At 45.8% G+C, this 16,220-nt stretch overlaps 1 protein-coding gene across 6 annotated transcripts in view; it reads left to right on the forward strand.

Moving 5' to 3' along the window:
• The first annotated feature begins 2,363 nt into the window (after window positions 1-2,363).
• Window positions 2,364-16,220, forward strand: part of SLC38A1 (solute carrier family 38 member 1) — a 74,481-nt gene continuing 60,624 nt past the window's right edge. For 2 of the 6 annotated variants that reach the window (XM_073788782.1, XM_019934563.3), the window contains exon 1: window positions 2,884-3,196. The gene's annotated coding sequence lies outside the window, so the exon portion shown is untranslated. The other 4 variants (XM_073788780.1, XM_073788781.1, XM_033866882.2 and 1 more) reach the window with 4 other exon arrangements.

Raw genomic sequence — 16,220 nt, forward strand, 5'->3', positions numbered from 1 at the left:
CTTTGGAGGACCTGCCTTTGGTCCTCCAAAGGCGGCTGTTCCAGCATCGGGGAACATTTTAGAGCCAGGCACAGAAAACTGGCTTTGGCGTCAGCTCCGGATGTAAGACTAGATATGCCAATTAGAGCTGGGTGGACTTGGAATCAATTTCTTAACCTCTGAATCAGGGGGTAGGATGGTCTGCAACCTCTTAGGAATGATGTGAGGACTAAACGAGAGACCATCTGTAAGGTGCTTATCCTGTTGCTTATCTCTCGGGAAGCACACAGTGAATAGCAGAGTCATCATCACGACACCCCTTTCCCCCATTTGAGACCACAGCAATTGGGTTTAAGTGCTGGGCTACTGAAAGGACCGCTGAAAGGAAGTTTCACCTACCAGCAGTTTTGGAGGAAAAGCCCCACTGCAGTGACCAGGCACTCGTCCTGAACACCACCCACACTCTCCTTCCCCGCAATCCTCCCCACGGCAGCTTCTTCACTTCAGCCTCCATGTTGATGTCTACCCTTCAGTTCCAGGTTGTCAACTAAGAGCCAGAGGAGGGGTGAAGATCTTCGCACACTCAAGGCCCAAGAGTGTCTACCTGCAAATGGTCGTAGCATCATGGTTAAGCCTGAGCGTGGATTTTGAATTCAGGCCTGAATGGGAACCACTTCCCTCACGTCCCCTTTCACCACTTACTGTCTGAAGTGAACGTGGCCAACTTAGCCTCTTCAAACCTGCTTTCTTGTTTATACAAACAGGATAATACCGAATTGAGTAGTTGAAAGGATTACACGTAATAATATTTATATGTAAAGTGCTTAGCACAGTAATTGGCAAGGAGTGAAGCCCAACTCATCATTATTGAATCCAATTTTTAAAATGCTACTTAACTGCAGTCTTTGGTGCACAGAAACTAGCAAATAAGTTAAAACTGTAATCAAAAGATAAGCTTGCGATCAGATGCTCTCCAAACACTGGTGAATACACATGATGATAACAAAGGTAACCATTTCAACTGGCTTATGGAGCTATGCTCACAATCTACGTACTTTGCCTGTTCAGATTTCCTACCTTAGTCATAAGAATTATCTCTGCCAGGCAAGGTGCACACTACTTATAATTAGTAATTTCATCTTAAATTAGCTTCCTCTAGGAGGGAAGGGGGAGAAGAACCAACTTTCTGGTGGCCTGTAGAATATCACTATGAGATGGGTCCTACTAACTCTCTTTTTTACAAATCGGGAAACATGACTAAAGACAAAAGTTAAGCAGGCAAGGGACGCAGTGTTTGAGGCAGAATTTGATGGCAGGTCTGTCTGAACGAGGCTGCCCGGTATCTTCCCTTCTGTTTGCACTGCCTTTCCATTTCTCAGGTTTATTCAAGAGCTGGCCTTCAGAGTAGAGTTCTCTGATAGCCATTCTTGAACTAACGAAGACTGGACGGAGCGAGGCTTTTAGTCAGTTACGAGGAGTTTGGTTGTATTCTCTCCTTTCCAGCGCTGACTAAAAAGCCATAGCCACTCGGTCACAGAGGCTACTCGGTCGGCCCCCTTGAAATGCTCCAGGTAGATTAATTTTTGACAGATGATTCACCTTCCCTTTCCTGTTTTGATGGAACACGGAGACGGAACCGTTCCCGTCAATAAAAGGCTCGAGTTTCCACCTCGCAAATTCGCGCTGTGCTGACAGTCTAATTGGCTGACGCGCAGGTGGGATTTCCTGTCGCCATTTTAAGGAAACACACTCCCCGGCAAGGAAGTGCCCAGTCAGTTCAAGGGGGCTGTGCCTGGAACAAAGAGTGAGCAAAAGAAAGGGAAATGGGCCCTGCTGTCCCAGGCCCCTCCATCCTGCGCCCTCGCTCCCCGCTGGCCCCCGACTTGGAGCGCCGGGCTCCCTGTACCCCGACGCGCCGAGCCCGGAGCGGAATCACGTGGGGTCTCCCCGCCGGGCCAGAGTGCGCCCGCAGTTCAGCAAAACCACCCAATCCCCAAACAGAGCCCCCCAGAACAGATCTCGGGGAGGGCTGGCGAGGTCTGCGGGTGTTGGATCCGGAGGACAGGAGGTGCCTCCCACTGCGGGTTGCGGACAAAGGGTTTCCAGAGGTGCAGCGTTCCCCGCTGCCCCAGCCGCTTCGGCTCCCTCCCCGCCGACCCCGGCCATTTCGGCGCCTTCCCGGGGGAGCCGACACGCCGCTCCCTCTATACCCGCGGCTCCTGCGGCGCTAGCGGCTCGCGGGGCTGCGCGCCGACCAGCCACTCCCACGGCCAGCCTCACGCGGCGCCCTTCCCACAATGCAGCTCCCCTCGCTCCCGCGCCCCGGCCCGGCCTTGGCGCTGACCCCAAAAGCGCCCCCCCAGTCCCGCAGGGCGCAGCCTTCCTTTCCTCCTTCCGCGCCCCCCCAAGCCGCCCCCACCTCCTCCATCCCCGAGGGCTCTCCAGCCGCCGCCGCAGCTGGGCTCTGGGCTCGCTGCCAGGCCCCAGGGGGGCGTGGGGCAGGTGTCCAGGCTGCGCGCAGCCTCTGCTCCCGGTGCCACTGCCGGCGCGCCCCGCACACGCACGACCCGCAACCCCTCCCTCACTCCTCCCTTCTTCCCGAATGCTCAGTCTCCGCCGGCCGCGGTCGCTGCATCCTCGGCGGGCGGTGACAAGGAGGTAGCAAGGGGCGGCCGCCGGCAGAGGCACCATGTGACGGGCACCGCTGAGTGACACGCAGCTTCGGTTAAAGAGCGGGCGTGCAGGAGGGGAGGCGACGGCACGCTGGACGCGGAGGAATAGCCTGACTTTCCCAGCTAAACCGTCACGAGCCATGGATGCACAGGGGCGACGCGCCCCCCAATAGGAGAATGACTGCGATTCGAGACCCTCGGCGGCCGAGCATGTGGATGTAAGTGCGAGGCTGGCGAGCACCGTGTGGGTGGGGGTTGGTGGTGGGGGGAGATTCTGATGCAATCGGCTCCGAAAGGAGGAGAGACAGGAGAGCGCGGGCTGGGGCAGCCACGCCGCTCCGCCTGAAGGTCGCCGCCCTTCACCTTCCTCGGAAATCCGCCACGCCACGCTGAGCCTCCCTGCCCAGACCTCACTGACGGAGGCCACCTTTCCTCCGCTGAGGCAGCCAGACCTTGACACAAAGGACGTCGCACGGCCGGGGGAAAATCCCGGAAGGGCGGATACCTTGACGTCTCCTTTTGCCACTTTTCCTTTATTGCCCGAGGTAAGGTGATTTCGCGTTCCCGGGGAGAGCTGAGGGAGCGGCGGCGGGGAGGAAAGGGATGTTTTAGATGTGAGAGGAGGCGGTAATGCAGAAGTCATCCATGCGGCGAGAAAGGAAGGAGTGCGCGGCTGTGCCGGATGCGTTCGGATTTTGCTTTTAGGAAAAGTCCAGATCCCCGGTTCTCCTGACCGCCCACGACAGTGTAAGGAGGTGCCAGGGCCCCTTATTTCACCTTTGCATGGGCTCTGGCTTACTTTTGGAGTCTGTTTTCTTAGGGACAGATTGTGGCACCAGATCTGGTTCAGTCACACGGGGGTTAGGGACCACGAGGGTCTGGAGAGCCCGGCCGAGGTGAGGGCGCGACTGCATACCCGACGAGTGTTTGAATGCCGGGCAGTTGCGGGGAATTTCCTGTGTCCGCAGGGCCCCGAGGAGGGCATGTGATGTCCTCGGGACTGTGTGTGCGGCCGTCTGGGTCTCGGGGACTGGCCGCGGGTCGGGGAGCGGAGGCGCGGAGCCCGAGTAAACGGGAGCACGCTTGCCGGCCCTTCTCGAGCTCTGCCCCGCTCTCAGTATGAATAGGAGTGGGAGGATGCGGGTCGTGGGGTGGAGGTGAGGGGGTGATTGCTAAAGGATGCTGGCAGTGACTCACTGCCCTTTCCCGCCCCAAAGAAGTTCTTTCCCAAATGAAGAAGGAGAGAAAGAGAGAAGTGCCACTCTGAGAGCTGGGATCCGCTTCAGCTGGCGAACAAAAGGCCACCGCTTGCGCGGGGCGCGGGCGCGGACAGTCCTCGCCTGCACTCCCACCTCCTCCCTCCACCCCCGCATCTCGCTCGCTTCCCTAAACGTTGCCACAAAAGGCCTTTAACCTCGCCGCGGCCGTGCCCGGAGGAAGGTGTTCCTTCGCCCTGGTGCGCGTCCCCGCCCCGCACCGTAATCCGCCTTCCGGAGCATCGGGCTCCTCAGCGCCCACTGGGACCTCCAGGTTACAGGGCGGCCTGGGCGCCGCTTCCCTGCGGAATCGCCCGGCCCTGGGTTTGGGCTGAACTGTAGTCAGAGAAGGTACAAGTGCATATGGCGGCAAAAGGAATTTCGCGGTAAGCGCGTCACGGAGTTTCGGGTGCCTTTCACAGGCTGTCTTCGGCTTAGGAAGGTGGTGCTACAATTTTGAGAGTCCTTTGTGTCTCACTCTGCGGCGCGGACCCGGTTTTTATTGCACTGGTTCTACGGTGAAAACCTAACTGGCACCAGGATCACATACTTCCGCATACGAATCCCTGGTGATGTATTTCATGAGTGAAAAAAGACCCGAGAGCTAGGAAACAGGATTTGTTTGCATTTGGAAAGGAATCTGACATCTCTGCCGTGGGTTTAAAAATTTTTAATATAAGGGGGAGGAGAGAATAAATCTATGGTTTGCAGACTGCTGGGCCCAACAAGGCTGTAATTTGTCACCTTGATAGAAGAAACTGTGCAGCAACTCGTGCTTCTTCTGACGTCAGAAGGACAACTGAAATAAAACCTGAGCCAGGCGGCTGGCTGGCCTCATTGTTAAATATCTCTCGCTGGGTGGGTATTCCTGAAATCTATGCGAAACAGCCGAGTCAGGGCTCAGATCCATGGTGGGCTCCCTGGATTTCGGTTTGGACCCCAATCTCAAAATGGCTTTACCCTTCAGAGTTAATTCAGTGTTCAGTATGTCGCCGTAGGCATCGAGAAACTCACCTAGTTTGGCTCGAGGTCTTAACCTTGACGTTTATTCACTTTTTTTTTTCTCCTCCAACATATTCAATGAGTTTTTCCTACTGAGGGTTTATGTGGCAGTTAGCAGCTAGCAAGATAAAGTTCCTGCTTCTGTGAGACTTCCATTCTCCTGGGGGAAACAGACAATAAATGTACCTATAAATGAATTTTGGAGATTTGTTCCAGCAATGAAGAAATAAAACAGGATCATGTGATGGGGGAGGGTGCTTGAAACAGATGACCCTCTAGGAGGGCCTGTGTGAGAGGGGACATTTGTCCTGAGACTAAGAGTCCAGGAACCTGGTTATTGCTAGGCCGTCTTTTCCTCCCTCTGGGTGATACTTGAGGGCAAAGACCAGTCTAATTCATTACTGTTCCCCTAATGCCCAGCACAGAGTAGCTGCTTAATAAATGCCTGTTGCATTGAGACCTTGGCCAAAACATCTTGTTCAGCACTTTGTGCTACTGTTGACCATCCCTTTCTTTCTGTATCTCATTATTTGTTCCCCTGTTAAGTTGAAACGTCAGAGTCTTTTTCTACTCTGCTTCTTCTTCTCTCTTACCTTCTCTCCGCTTCTGAGCAGTTACCAGGTGCTGCACATGCTCCAGAAATCTGTTTTTTCATCTCCATTCCCACTGCCCGGGTTCAGGTCTCTGTTATCTGCCCTAGACAGGGCAATTGCAGCGGTCGCTTGGGATACAAGAACGGTGAAACGGACATTGAGGTGCCCCGAAGAAACCAGCGCTCAGGGGAGCAGATGCAAGCACAGCGCGTGGTAAAGAGTGAAGTAGCCAGCAAAGGAGGTGTGATGGGCTTCTAGCTGATCTCTGTACCAAGCTCTGCTCCCCTAATTCAATCTCGACACTTCCATGTGATCTATGTTTTCAAAACTCATTTCTAAAACTCATCTTGCTTCTGAAACCTTCAGTGGGTTCCAGTTGCCTACAGTTAACGTCTAAATTCCTTAGCTGGGCGCTCGGGACCCTCCACAATCCTCGCCTCTTTCTCCCAGTTCACCCTATACCCTTCCTTTCACGTTTCTGCCTCAATATTGATGTTGATTCCAAACTGGAATGCCTACTGAAATGCTATATATTTGTGAAGGCTTAGCCTACATGCCACTTTTCTACCTCATCAAATGTGTCCACTGATCCCCTCACCTTTAAATAAAGATTTATCTTTCACTTTTTGCACCATCATCAGTCCAGGTGATGGAAGGTGGAGGATAAGGACATACACTTTGAATCAGTCCCAGGTCTCCAGCCTGGGGACCTTGAGCAAGTTTTGTGTTTTTTTTAGCATTTCTGAGCCTCATTTCCCACCCCACCCCCCATTTGTTAAACGTGGTGGTAGTGGTATGATGAGTTATTCAGAAGGTTTAATGAGGATAATGGTTGTGCAGTGCTTGGCACAATGTTAGCGGTCCATATATATTGAATTAAAAGGGACTTCAGGTTTCTCATCTATCAGAAGAGATGGGGGAAGCTGATCAGGAAAGTTCCCCTTACCTCTAATATTCAATGAATATTTAATCATTTGAAAATACTCTGAAAATAATACCTTAATGGAAACTACCTGAATGTTCTCAGTCCCTGGGAGAATGTGCATCTATGAAAGGTGGTGGAAGGAAGCACATTCCAAAAAGCATCATAGATTTCACAGAAGGACAACTTAGAACACTTACCCTAAATTGAGTCTTTTAAAAACAGTGAGGCGGATGGACCTAGAGTCTGTCATACAGAGTGAAGTAAGTCAGAAAGAGAGAAACAAATACCGTATGCTAACACATATATATGGAATCTAAAAAAAAAAAAGGTTCTGATGAAGCTAGGGACAGGACAGGAATAAAGACACAGACATAGAGAGTGGACTTGAGGACACGGGGAGGCGGAAGGGTAAGCTGGGACGCAGTGAGAGAGTGGCATGGACATATGTACACTACCAAATGTAAAATAGGTAGCTAGTGGGAAGCAGCTGCATAGCACAGGGAGATCAGCTCGGTGCTTTGTGACCACCTAGAGGGGTGGGATAGGGAGGGTGGGAGGGAGACACAAGAGGGAGGGGATATGGGGATATATGTATGTATAGCTGGAAAAACTAACACAACACTGTAAAACAATTATACTCCAATAAAGATGTTAAAAATAAATAATAAAAAATAAAATAAGGGAAGGGTTAAGTATGATAAGAAAAAAAAACATTGTTACACTTATTTCTGGAAGTTGATCACATTTTATTCATCGGTTTTTCTACTCACCTCCTGTGTGTTAAGGTTACTACTAAGCATAAAGGAATTCAGTGATAGGGAAGCACCATGGTTTGGGGAAACTTTGCAGGCAGCCATGTTGCGATCAAGGAACTCTGCCTCAGGTGAAGCTACAGTGTGTCTTTGCCAATAACTAGCTGGGTCCACCGGGCAACTCAGTTAACATTTTTTTTTTTTTTTTTTTGCGGTACGCGGGCCTCTCTCACTGTTGTGGCCTCTCCCGTTCCGGACGCGCAGGCTCAGCGGCCATGGCTCACGGGCCCAGCCGCTCCGCGGCATGTGGGATCTTCCCGGACCGGGGCACGAACCCGCATCCCCTGCATCGGCAGGCGGACTCTCAACCACTGCGCCACGAGGGAAGCCCCAGTTAACATTTTTAATGCCTCGTTTTCTCATCTGTCCAATGCCGATGATAGTGTCCAAGCGGCCAAACTCACAGAGTTGTGAAGGTACGATGAGAACAGAGGTGAGAACATCCTTGAACAAGTTAAAAGAACTCAAGATGATAGTCGTCTGGAGTTAAACACGCTGCTAATCGGCAGTTTTAGGAGACGGGTAGAGATGAACGATTCTCAACGTGAGCATCACATTAGGCTCACCTCGAGTCTTTTAAAAGCTACCAGTGCCCAGACTCCATTTCCAGAGATTCAGATTTAGTCATCCTGCGGCAGAGCCCAGACATAGGAACTTAAAAAACAAAAAACAAAACAAAAACAATAACAACACCAGGGATAATTCTCATACGCAGTGGTTTAGATTTAAAAGCAAGCAAAACAAAAGCAGACATTAAATGAAGACTTCCATATATTGTTTGATAAAGTCTTGGTAATGTGAAATTATGAGACTGACCGGCTTTTCCCCTGACTTGGCAAAGCTCACCAGTTGTTGACATCTTGGAGTCACAGCCTCAGGTTACAGTTTAGAACCTGAATTTTCCCGGGCGTAGAAGCCCATCCAGTGATGCAGCCAGGGCCAAATAAAGATTTAATGTGTGGGTCTCAGTTTCCATGTCTTAGGAATGATGAAGATGATTGGAAAAGAGACAACGGAAAGGAAAAGGAAAGGGAGAGGTTATGGCCCAAGGTCTGGGGGGGGGAGGCTCTGAGTTGGGAGAGCAGCAGGACAGAGCACAGAGGAAAAGCTGGGCTTGGTTTATTGAACTGGTTTTGTTTATGTTGCAAACTGGTGGCTACAGGACCAAATGAAACCTGTGGGTAGATTTTGTGGGACCTCCATGTTCTCTTCAAATTGTTTGGAATTAGTTGTCAGCATTTAAGTACAGTATCAGAATTTCACTTAAAGCCTGGGGATTTCTGGCATTTCTTGAAAAGAAACCAAAAGATCTGTCTTACCTTTACTGAAATAGATGAGACACGTGTTCTCCAGTTTCTTGTGCCCAATCTGCTTTGCTTATTCAGCTTACCAACTTGGGCTCCTGCTGCATTTGTTTTTAAACCCTTAGTATTGGATCGGCCAAAAAGTTCGTTCGGGTTTTTCCATACCATCTCACGGAAAAACCTGAATGAACTTTTTGGCCAACCCAATGTAATCTGTAGCTCTTAATGTTGGCAGCACATTAGAATCCCCTACAGAGCATTTAAAATATCCGTGCTTAGATTCCATCCTAGACCAAGTGAATCAGAAACTGGTGTGCGTTAGGGGGGCAGATTATCACTGTTATTTTTCTAAAACTCCCAAGGTGATTTCTATGTGTAGTCAGAACTGAGTACTCCTAGTCTAAGTCACCTATTCAAAAGACTTGTCCACAAGCCCATCTTCTTATCTCTGAAATGAAAGTGATTCATTAAGAAACAGTCTACAGAATCATAAATTCAGAGGATTTTAGAAGTGGGAGAGATCTTTGAGAGTGCATCAGTTAATCTGAACTTCAGATTCTGTCTAAGACAAAGGTCCAAAGAGAAGAAAAAACTTGTTCAAGGACTATAACATCATTTGGTATTTAGTTATAGTGTGTTTTATTATATTTTCTCTTTTCAAATAATGGCACATTTTTTAATGTTTATATTTATAAATGAACCTCCTTACATGCAGTTTGAAAGCACTTTGTGGTGCTTTCAAATTGTCATTATTTCTGTTTTTCCTGGAGTATTTTGTTGGGAGTTAGCTGTCATAACAGCTAGGACTTAAAAAAAATAAACTCCTGTTTATTGTTTTTAGTTCAATGGTAATCCTTGATCACAGATATTACTATAGCAAAAACATACATGTGCAAAGAAAAAGAATTTCTCAAAGGCTGTAATATGCCAAGCTGTTTTTAAACTCTGTATGTGATTATTTAAATCCATGAATTTTCAGTTGATGAGAAAGATTTTTACTTGTGTGGTATTCACACTGCTCAAAGACACTCACTGTTTTAATTAAATCAAACTTTAGTTTTTGTAATGTAATATACAGTCCGTCCTCCTATATCCAGAGTTACAGATTAACTTCATTAACTTCTAGAGTTTATTAATATTTTCTGACTTTGAGAAATCAGAATAGTTTCAAAACATCTGAATATGGGTAGGTTAACTCCCCAACATCGTAGGCTGGGCATGTTGATAACAGACATTTAAAAGATCATCTGGATGAGTCAAAGATTTTAATGTAAAAAATAAAACTGTAAAAGTTATAGAAGAAAACATGGGAGGGAACTTCTTGGGGGATAAGGAGTGAAGGAGGCTTTTTTCCCTGTAGACTCTTATGTACTTTATGAATGTTGTACTATGTACATGTATTACCTAGTCAAATATTTTCCAACAAAATGAAATAGTTAAATAAAAAAATAAAAATTAAGAAAATAAAAGACCATCTGGGAACCTGAACAGCCTTGTGGAGTGGTAGGAGCAGGTGCTGGGATACTGTGAATAAGACAGGACGCAGGGGGCAGTCTTTCCAGGGAAGTGAGCAGCTCGTCTCTGCCCCGTGCAGAAATGGTCAGTCTTGATCCTCTGGTGAGCTTCGTTTAACATGGGGCTTCTCACCCTCGGCACTCTTGGCATCTGGGGCCAGATGAGGCTTTGTTGTGGGCAGCGACCCTGTGCATTGTATGGTGTTTGGCAGCATCTCTCTCCACTAGAAGCCTGCGACACCCTCTCACTTGTGACAACAAAAAATGTCTCCAGGCATGGTCAAATGGGCACCAAAATGGTCCCCAGTTGAGAACCACTCCTTTAATACAACCCTTTCTCTGAACTTGTAGAAATCATGCCAAGAGTTCTCAAACATTCCAGGCATAGAGGCCGGGATGTTCATGATAAATACCTTCCATTCATATAGTACTTTACAGTTTTAAATGCACTTTCACGTAATTCTCACATGCCCGGATCAAATGTAAAAGAAATTAAGTGGCAGACTTAATGAAAACTGTGCTGTGGGGCTGTATGTGTTGCTTCCTTTAACTTCCCATTTTTGTTATGTTTTCCTGTGAAATTGTGTTTGTGAGGATTGCTGCTGTATTGTCTATAGACAGATTATCATAGCTTGCTTTTTCAATTTAGTCATCACCATTATTGTTAACATATTTACTATCACCGTGTGCTGGAGAGCTAAGAGGGCTGTGGTCCCTGTCCTCGAGAAGTTGAAAATGTATAATAATTAGGGAACTGGATAACTCCATAAGGAGATCATGAAAAGATATAAGAACTCTTGCTATAAGCCAGTGAGTAATCTATACAAAAGTGCTGTAAGAATTCATCACAAGTAAATAATCAGTCATGAGCTGGTCATTGGAGGAAGACCTCACAGAGAAGGTTGGCTTGAAATTAAAAAAAAAAAAAAAAGCATGCAAGCCAGCAAGATGGGCTTTGAAAGAAATGTACTTAAATGAGCATGAGCTTGATGGGGAAGGGGTTTGCGGGAAGTATGTTAGGACCAAGATGGTGGAAGCAAAGCAGAAAACTGCTTATAAGTAGGTCCGTCACAGGAATGGAAGGTTCAGAAGGAACATCGTGGGAGAGAAATTTAAAGAGAGAGGTAAGAGCAATCTGGGCCTTGAATTTGAGGTTCCAGGGATTCAGCTATTAGGAACAGTTATGATTGGCAAGGGGAGGGTGAAGAGGAATGTGCAAGACATGAATTTTCAGGAAGAACCTGCATCTTCCTGAAGTGGGTAGGGCTCAGTAGGCAGCACGGGGGGAAGCGACTGGCCAGGCTAGGACTGGGGAGCTGGAAGGAACGAGAGGAAGGAAGGGACGGTATGAAAGAATGTTGATAGGACCTGGGGACTGATTAGATATCCGGGTTCCATGTCTGAGTGAGGAGGGGAACGAACATTATCGTGAACAGAAATAGAAAAGCTGATGTGTGAGGTCGGGTGATGGGTTCAGTGAGGCACGTGGAGTTGGAGGTCATGGCAAACATCCACGTGGGGAGGGCCGGCGGGCAGCTGGGGTCTGAAAACAATTTGTGGAAATTTTTCTGAGCAGGAGGGAACCTGAGAGATTGCCCCTCCCCTGCAGCCTTCTCAGTTTACAGATGAAGAAACACATGCCATGTTAAGTGACGTGATCATTAGCAAGTAGTATTTATGAGGAAGATCCTATTTCAAAACGCAGAGGATTTCTAGTTTTGTAAAATGAAAAGGCCTGGGGGGAAAAAGATATGAAAGATGCCCTTGCGGGGTGAAGCCTGACACTTCAGGCTTGAAACTTACAAAGGAAAGAGTTTGGAGTGTGCGGAGGACGAATGGAGGGAGAAGGGCTGCCCGCACTGAGGCTGGGAGGAGGACAGGAGCTGGCAAAGGAGGCAGGAAGCAGCGTGTAGGAGGATGCGGCGAGGGGCAAGGTGGTGGAGGTCCGGAAACAGTGACCCTCCTGTGCAGGGAAGTGAAGGGATGAGGACCGAGAAAAGGCCACTTGCCTTGATTAGGAAGAGGTAGCAATAGTAGCAGTGACAGTCACCCTCGCTTACCAGAATCAGGCCGAGCATGGACCCAGTTATGGAGACTTTATAAGGACTCTGTAAGGTGGGTACTGCTTTATCTCCATTTTACAGATGAGGACACTGTGGTAAAGAGAAGTTAACCTACTTGCCCAGGGTCAGCACAGCTCCTGAAGGGTGAAGCCCGGATTTGCCAGTGGATCCTGGGTTCAGGGGAATGATGAGGTCGGGGGCAAGTTGTTCAGACTGTTTGCAGTAAAGACAGGAGGGAGGGGTGACAGTTCAAGGTTACTTTCCAGATATGAGGCTGAGCGTGACTGACAGAAGTCGGGGAAGCCAGTAGAGAGAAAGTGGGAGGCCAAGGCCTAGCAGAGCTGAGACATAAACACTGGATAAGTCATGAGTTGTTTTTTTTTTTTTACATCTTTATTGGAGTATAATTGCTTTACAATGTTGCTTTAGTTTCTGCTGCATAACAAAGTGAATCAGCTATATGTATACATATATCCCCATATCCCTTCCCACTTGAGCCTCCCTTCCCTCCCTATCCCACCCCTCTAGGTGGTCACAAAGCACCGAGCTGATCTCCCTGTGCTATGCGGCTGCTTCCCACTAGCTATCTATTTTACGTTTGGTAGTGTATATATGTCCATGCCACTCTCTCGCTTTGTCACAGCTTACCCTTCCCCCTCCCCATATCCTCAAGTCCATTCTCTAGTAGGTCTGTGTCTTTATTCCTATCTTACCCCTAGGTTCTTCATGACATTTTTTTTTCTTAAATTCCATATATATGTGTTAGCATACGGTATTTGTCTTTGTCTTTCTGACTTACTTCACTCTGTATGACAGACTCTAGGTCCATCCACCTCATTACAAATAGCTCAATTTCGTTTCTTTTTATGGTTGAGTAATATTCCACTGTATATATGTGCCACATCTTCTTTATCCATTCATCCGATGATGGACACTTAGGTTGTTTCCATCTCCTGCCTATTGTAAATAGAGGTGCAATGAATATTTTGGTACATGACTCTTTTTGAATTATGGTTTTCTCAGGGTATATGCCCAGTAGTGGGATTGCTGGGTCATATGGTAGTTCTATTTGTAGTTTTTTAAGGAACCTCCGTACTGTTCTCCATAGTGGCTGTACCAATTCACATTCCCACCAGCAGTGCAAGAGTGTTCCCTTTTCTCCACACCCTCTCCAGCATTTATTGTTTCTAGATTTTTTGATGATGGCCATTCTGACTGGTGTGAGATGATATCTCATTGTAGTTTTGATTTGCATTTCTCTGATGATTAATGATGTTGAGCATTCTTTCATGTGTTTGTTGGCAGTCTGTATATCTTTTTTGGAGAAATGTCTATGTAGGTCTTCTGCCCATTTTTGGATTGGGTTGTTTGTTTTTTTGTTATTGAGATGCATGAGCTGCTTAAACTTTTGGAGATTAATCCTTTGTCAGTTGCTTCATTTGCAAATATTTTCTCCCATTCTGAGGGTTGTCTTTTGGTCCTGTTCATGGTTTCCTTTGCTGTGCAAAAGCTTTGAAGTTTCATTAGGTCCCATTTGTTTATTTTTGTTTTTATTTCCATTTTTCTAGGAGGTGGGTCAAAAAGGATCTTGCTGTGATTTATGTCATAGAGTGTTCTGCCTATGTTTTCCTCTAAGAGTTTGATAGTTTCTGGCCTTACATTTAGGTCTTTAATCCATTTTGAGCTTATCTTTGTGTATGGTGTTAGGGAATGATCAAATCTCATACTTTTACATGTACCTGTCCAGTTTTCCCAGCACCACTTATTGAAGAGGCTGTCCTTTCTCCGCTGTACATTCCTGCCTCCTTTATCAAAGATAAGGTGACCATATGTGCGTGGGGTTATCTCTGGGCTTTCTATCCTGTTCCATTGATCTATCTTTCTGTTGTTGTGCCAGTACCATACTGTCTTGATTACTGTAGCTTTGTAGTATAGTCTGAAGTCAGGGAGCCTGATTCTTCCAGCTCCGTTTTTCGTTCTCAAGATTGCTTTGGTTATTCGGGGTCTTTTGTGTTTCCATACAAATTGTGAATTTTTTTGTTCTAGTTCTGTGAAAAATGCCACTGGTAATTTGATAGGGATTGCATTGAATCTGTAGATTGCTTTGGGAGTAGAGTCATTTTCACAATGTTGATTCTTCCAATCCAAGAACATGGTATATATCTCCATCTATTTGTATCATCTTTAATTTCTTTTATCAGTGTCTTATGATTTTCTGCATACAGGTCTTTTGTTTCCTTAGGTAGGTTTATTCCTAGATATTTTATTCTTTTTGTTGCAGTGGTAAATGGGAGTGTTTTCTTGATTTCACTTTCAGATTTTTCATCATTAGTGTACAGGAATGTCAGAGATTTCTGTGCACTAATTTTGTATCCTGCTACTTTACCAAATTCATTGATTAGCTCTAGTAGTTTTCTGGTAGCATCTTTAGGATTCTTTATGTATAGTATCATGTCATCTGCAAACAGTGACAGCTTTACTTTTCTTTTCCAATTTGGATTCCTTTTATTTCCTTTTCTTCTCTGATTGCTATGGCTAAAACTTCCAAAACTATGTTGAATAAGAGTGGTGAGAGTGGGCAACCTTGTCTTCTTCCTGACCTTAGTGGAAATGCTTTCAGTTTTTCACCATTGAGGACGATGTTGGCTGTGGGTTTGTCATATATGGCCTTTATTATGTTGAGGAAAGTTCCCTCTATGCCTACTTTCTGCAGGGTTTTTATCATAAATGGGTGTTGAATTTTGTTGAAAGCTTTCTCTGCATCTATTGAGGTGATCATATGTTTTTTCTCCTTCAATTTGTTAATATGGTGTATCACGTTGACTGATTTGCATATACTGTAGAATCCTTGCATTCCTGGAATAAACCCCACTTGATCATGGTGTATGATCCTTTTAATGTGCCGTTGGATTCTGTTTGCTAGTATTTTGTTGAGGATTTTTGCATCTATGTTCATCAGTGATATTGGCCTCCAGTTTTCTTTCTTTGTGACATCCTTGTCTGGTTTTGGTATCAGGGTGATGGTGGCCTCGTAGAATGAATTTGGGAGTGTTCCTCCCTCTGCTATGTTTTGGAAGAGTTTGAGAAGGATAGGTGTTAGCTCTTCCCTAAATGTTTGATAGAATTCGCCTGTGAAGCCATCTGGTCCTGAGCTTTTGTTTGTTGGAAGATTTTTAATCACAGTTTCAATTTCAGTGCTTGTGATTGGTCTGTTCATATTTTCTATTTCTTCCTGATTCAGTCTTGGCAGGTTGTGCATTTCTAAGAATTTGTCCATTTCTTCCAGGTTATCCATTTTATTGGCATAGAGTTGCTTGCAGTAATCTCTCATGATGTTTTGTATTTCTGCAGTGTCAGTTGTTACTTTTCCTTTTTCATTTTTAATTCTATTGATTTGAGTCTTCTCCCTTTTTTTCTGGATGAGTCTGGCTCATGGTTTATCAATTTTGTTTATCTTCTCAAAGAACCAGCTTTTAGTTGTATTGATCTTTGCTATTGTTTCCTTCATTTCTTTTTCATTTATTTCTGATCTGATTTTTATGATTTCTTTCCTTCTGCTAACTTTGGGGTTTTGTTGTTCTTTCTTTAATTGCTTTAGGTTGTTTATTCGAGATATTTCCTGTTTCTTAAGGTAGGATTGTATTGCTATAAACTTCCCTCTTAGAATTGCTTTTGCTGCATCCCATAGGTTTTGGGTCGTCGTGTCTCCATTGTCATTTGTTTCTAGGTACTTTTTGATTTCCTCTTTGATTTCTTCAGTGATCACTTCATTATTAAGTAGTGTATTGTTTAGCCTCCATGTGTTTGTATTTTTTACAGATCTTTTCCTGTAATTGATATCTAGTCTCATAGCAGTGTGGTCGGAAAAGATACTTGATACAATTTCAATTTTCTTAAATTTACCAAGGCTTGATTTGTGACCCAAGATATGATCTATCCTGGAGAATGTTCCATGAGCACTTGAGAAAAATGTGTCTTCTGTTGTTTTTGGATGGAATGTCCTATAAATATCAATTTCGATCATCTTGTTGAATGTATCATTTAAAGCTTGTGTTTCCTTATTTATTTTCATTTTGGATGATCTGTCCATTGGTGAAAGT

This window comes from Tursiops truncatus, chromosome 11 (assembly GCF_011762595.2).
Source record: "Tursiops truncatus isolate mTurTru1 chromosome 11, mTurTru1.mat.Y, whole genome shotgun sequence".
NCBI lineage: Eukaryota > Metazoa > Chordata > Mammalia > Artiodactyla > Delphinidae > Tursiops > Tursiops truncatus.